This window comes from Lycium ferocissimum, chromosome 5 (genome assembly GCF_029784015.1).
Source record: "Lycium ferocissimum isolate CSIRO_LF1 chromosome 5, AGI_CSIRO_Lferr_CH_V1, whole genome shotgun sequence".
In the NCBI taxonomy this organism is placed as follows: domain Eukaryota; kingdom Viridiplantae; phylum Streptophyta; class Magnoliopsida; order Solanales; family Solanaceae; genus Lycium; species Lycium ferocissimum.
This window is the reverse complement of record NC_081346.1, coordinates 58,983,556-58,989,443: the sequence shown is the minus strand read 5'-3', so window position 1 is coordinate 58,989,443 and position 5,888 is coordinate 58,983,556.

Here is a 5,888-nt window from a genome sequence, read left to right as displayed (position 1 = left end):
CGTCGATTCGATTCGCTCAACTCCTAATCCTGTAAATTGCCAGGAATACCTGCTGGCACCCTTGTACACGAGGTAAGACACTTTCTATCTTCAAAACTAGAGCTCGGGTCTCTATTCCAAGGGCATACCCGGCTAGGAAACCATAGGTTCTACCACTACGACAACAAGGGGTGTAACATTTTTCCCCCCTTAGGAACATTCGTCCTCGAATGTTCGAACAATTCTGGGTTATAAAAATTTTGACAGAGTTTCCCTTGTACTTATACCAATCCGTCCTGCACACAGCGACCCAAAATAATGCCACACAGGGCCACATATTACACATACAATACCATGGCCTCACACGACCAATCACGATAGCTGAAAATGGAATAATACCTGGGGGTGATGATGCCTCAGGCTGCACCTCCTCTACTGCTGGGAACAAATGCGGGTACTTAGTCTTCATTGCCTCTTCCGCTTCCCAAGTCACTTCCTCAACATTCTTGTTCCTCCACAAGACTTTAACGGAAGCTACATCCTTGGTTCGCAACCGACGAACCTGCTTGTCCAATATAGCCACTGGAACTTCTTCGTATGATAACTGCTCGGTCACCTGGATATCATCCACTGGTACCACTCTTGAAGGATATCCGATACATTTACGAAGCATAGACACATGAAATACTGGATGTATCGATTCTAACTCAGAAGGCAATTCTAGCTCATATGCCACCATGCCCACAAGATTTAACGATCCTGTATGGCCCAATATATCGAGGGCTCAACTTACCCTTTTTGTCAAACCTCATCACTCCCTTCATAGGCGAAACTTTTAGGAAAACCCAATCGCCTATCTTAAACTCTAGCTTGCGTCGTCGATTATCCGCATAGGGTTTTTGTCGACTCTAAGCTGTTAGCAATCTCTCTCTAATCACTTTCACCTTATCAACCGTCATTGCGAAGTCCGGGCCTACTAACCGGTTTTCCCCGACATCAAACCATCCTATGGGCGATCGACATCTCTCGCCCATATAAGGCCTCATAAGGAGCCATCTGAATACTGGAGTGGTAACTGTTGTTGTACGCAAACTCGATAAGGGAAAAATGATCGTCCCAACTACCTTGGAAGTCAAGCATACAAGCTCTAAGCATATCCTCAAGTGTCTCAGATAGTACACTCCGTCTACCCATCTGTCTGCGGATAAAATGCAGTACTAAGACTCACTTGAGTCCCCAATCCCCGCCGAAAGACTTCCCGTAATTTAGCCGTGAACCGTGCTCCCCTATCCGAAATAATGGTCAGAGGAACACGACGAAGTCGTACAATCTCCTTAAGATAAAGCTTCGCGTAATCCTCGCCGCATAAGAGTAGTTCGGCAGTGTAGAAAGTGGGCCGACTTTGTGAGCGTATCTAACTGTTCCATATGGAATCATACTTCCGTGTAGTACGGGCAAACCCGTAATGAAATCCATATTAACTACCTCCCACTTCCACGATTTTAATCTCCATAGCCGCAACAGACCTCCCAAGGCTTTTAGTGCTCTATCTTGACCCGATACACTTTGGGCACCGAGCAACAAATTTCGCTATATCTCTTTTCATACCATCCCACCAATAAACTTCCTTGAGATCATGATACATCTTTGTTGAGCCTAGATGAATAGAATAGAGAGAGTAATGTGCTTCCATCATAACCTGCTGACGAAGCTCTGCAACATTAGGGACGTACAATCTACCTCTATGTCGGAGTACTCCATCTCCTGTAGTCACAAAGGGTGTCTTTTCCTTCTAAGGTGCTGTACCTCGGTAATGAACTAAAAGGGGGTCCTCATATTGACGCTCCTTTATCTCTACTACCAAAGATGACACCGTGTCTTCGAACAAGTACCCACCGCATCACCTGAATCTACCAATCGAACTCTGAAGCTAGCTAATTGATGAAATTCACGGACCATTTCTCTTTTCTCTGGCGGCACATATGATAAGCTACCCATGGATTTACGACTAAGGGCATCGGCTACTACATTAGCTTTCCCGGGATGGTACAAAATATCCATATCATAATCCTTTAGCAACTCTAGCCATCGCCTTTAGTGTAAATTCAAATCCTTCTGCTTAAAGATGTACTGGAGACTCTTATGATCAGTATAGATATCAACATGGACACTGTATAAATAGTGCCTCCATATTTTCAAAGCATGAATCATTGCTGCTAACTCAAGATCATGGGTTGGATAATTCTTCTTGTGCTTCCTCAATTGTCTGGAAGCATAAGCAACAACCTTACCATGCTGCATCAAAACACAGGCCAATCCAACACCTGAAGCATCACAATATACTACATAACCATCGGTTCCTTCTAGAAGAGTCAAAACTGGTGCCGAAGTCAACTTATCCTTCAACGTCTGAAAACTCTGCTCACAAGCATTCATCCATTGGAACTTAGCTGATTTCTGAGTCAACTTAGTCAATGAGGCTGAAAGAGAGGAAAATCCTTCTACGAACCTTCTTTAATAACCTGCCAGGCCTAAAAATCTACGTATCTCTGTTAGTGCAGTAGGCCTTGGCCAATTCTTCACCTCTCAATCTTTGGGCATCCAATCTAATGCCTTCCTCTCAAATAATCGTGACCCGTAAAGCCATGAGTTTCAACCGTAACTCATACTTGGAAAACTTGGCATATCACTCTCTACCTTAAAGAATTCCAAGACCGTGTCGTAGATGTTCGCATGATCACCTCCGACCCGCGAGTAAAACCGAATATCATCTATAAACATAATCACGAATAAATCTAGGAAGGGTCCGAATATACGATTCATCAAATCCATGAATACGGGGGCATTAGTTAGCCCGAACGACATAACACGAAACTCATAGAGCCATATCTAGTCCGAAATGCCGTCTTCGAATGTCCCCTTCCTTTACCCCCACTCCGGTGGTATCCCGACCTCAAGTCTATCTTCGAGAAGTATCGGCCTTACAACTATCAAATAAATCATCAATCCTCGGGAGTGGGTACTTATTCTTCACAGTCACTTTATTAATTGCCTATAATCAATACACATTCGCAAGGAGCCATCTTTCTTTCTTACAAATAACACCGGTGCTCCCCATGGCGAAGTATTAGGCCTAATAAAGCCCTTCTCAAGCAAATCTTTCAACTGCTCCTTCAATTCTTTCAACTCCGTAGGTGCCATCCTATAAGGAGGAATAGATATTAGCTGAGTGTCTGGCAATAGGTCAATAGTGAAATCAATCTCCTCTCTCGGGGGAATGCCCGGAAGCTCATCTCGGAAACACTTCGAGAACTCATTAACCACAGAAAGCATCAAGAGCTTGCTTGCGCGACATCTTGAACTCGAACTAGGAAAAATATACCCTTTTCTGATCATCTTCTGCCTTAAGGTAGGAAATAAACCTACCCCTAGGCGAAGCAGCATTGCCCTTCCACTCTAGGACTGGCTCGCCTGGAAACTGGAATCGAACCATCTTTGCTCTATAATCAACATTAGCATAACAAGAAGCCAACCAGTCCATGCCCATAATAACGTCAAAATCAATCATATCTAGCTCAATTAAATCTGCTACTGTGTGGCGATCACAAACTATAACAATACAATCCTGGTATATTCACATGGCTATAACCGGATCACCAACTGGCGTAGACACCTTAAAAAGTTTAATCAACTCGGCTCTATCCCAAACTTGCCAAAGAACAAAGGGTGTAACATACAGATAAGCGCGAAACTCCGGATCAATCGCATAAACATCATGGGAGGAAAACCGATAATATACCGTAACAACATCGGAGTCGTCTCACGGTCCCGCCTACTACCCAATGTATACACGCGTTCGAGGACCGCTCGAGCCGGATGCTCCACACCTCCCTCTACCTCGCCCCCGCCGGCATCCGAAAACTTGCCTCCGGGCACACCGTTGCAGAGGAACCACCGGCGCACCGTGGGCCGAACCATGCCCCACTCTCCCTCACCCGACACCGCCGCATCCTATGACCGGCGGCCGCAAGCATAACAAACATCCGAACTCGCCCAACACCGACCTACGCAACTTGCCACATCGGGCACATCATCGCGCAAAGCGGGGCCTCATCCGGCCCGACTCCGGTGCGTACCGAGCTCGATGCTCGGAACCCTGGCCCGCTCCGGAGTAAGAAGGCCGATCAAACCTCGAACCTGAAAATCGCGGAGGTGCACTCCCTGCTGAATGGAATAGATATCAGGGATACTACGATCTCTGTCCTCCCCTGGACTCACCCCCAATCTCTAAAGTCCTGGCCCTCTTACCATGGCCTCGATCACGGTCACGGTCTGTCCTCCTCTAACGCTTGCGATCTTTGGATTCGGTGCATATGCTCGCCCATACGGAGATATCCATGCCGTACGTAATGCGGAAATGGGGTAAAGCATCTATCAAATATGGCCCTAGACCATCAACAAAGCGGTAAACTCTATCCTCCATCTCTCACCGCCGTGCAGGGCATATCTAGCCATAGAATCAAAATATACGGTACTCCGGACACTCATATCGCCCTCGCTCAATACGTAAATCTATCTCGCTTGGGCTCGCCCGACCTCGGTGAGGTAGATAATGGCGAATAAAAGCATCCGAGAACTCTCGCCAAATACCGAGGGCATTTTCTCCCCTACATAACTCCCAAGTCTACTACCACTGTACTGTAATATCGCGGAGCCTATACAAAGCTAACTCTACAGACTCGACCTCATCAAGGTCTTCTGCATACCATCAATAAAATCCTGGAGGTCCATATTTTGCTTTATCACTGAGAACTCTGGATGACCTAACCCAAGGAAGGTCTCAACCCTCAAACTACCAGTCCTATCTCGCCAGTCAACACCAACTCGTCGTGAGCTGGCGGCTACCAATCTAGTCAAGAATGGCGTATAAGATCCCTCATCCCGGACCGATGCATCCGCCGAGGAAGGGTGTTGCGAGGCGGTATGCGATGTCTTAGATGCCCCCTTACTCTGGGTCTCATCCTGGGTCCTCGTAGCCTGCCGAGTGTGGCTAGTGGCCTCACCTGTCGCTCTCTTGCCCTTCTGGGCAGCTGTAGCTTTCTTGCGGGGCATCACTGAAATCAGAACAATTCATTAGAAGCGAACGCTTAACACATGGATCTAGCGCACAATCTAAGAGAGAAAGAATGACATCCTCCTAAATATCCTGTAGCCTCCTGTTTATAAGTGTGGTGCACAACACGCTCATAAACAAGACTCTACTAGACACGGTCTGTAGACAACCCTAGGAGAGAACTACTCTGATACCACTTCTGTCATGACCCAAACCGATGAGTCATGACGAGTGTCTGACCTCCTGTCACGACCCAAACCGATGAGCCGTGACGGGAGCCTGACCTCTAGCGACCAAACACCCCTATTCTCATATTCGAATCTTACTAAGCATAAAGGGCCATAATGGCATAAACCGATCTCAAAAAGGAACATCAAGATCCCGTACAAACTGACATAAAGTATAAACACGCGAAGAACCTGCAAGCCGCCTAGGTCAAGTACATATACCGTGCACAAAAGAATAGAAGCCGACAAGGCTACATCATCCGACTAATACATCCAACCTGCCTGCACTTAGTGAACGAAAGTCAAGAAAGGACCCGGGACAGGTCCCGTCGTACCCATCTATATACATCTAAAAAAAAGTGCTCACTAAAATAGATTGCAACTCAGAACCAAATGAGTGCATCGATTCGCTAGATAAGGGTCCTACTTAAGTCGACCACCTCCTTTCCTCGTACCGCGGGGCACGAACGTACCGAGCAACAAAGGAGTCGCAAGACGGATAATGTACTGAATATGTAAGGCATAAAGACAACATGTATGAATATATAAATAGAAATCATGAACAAGAT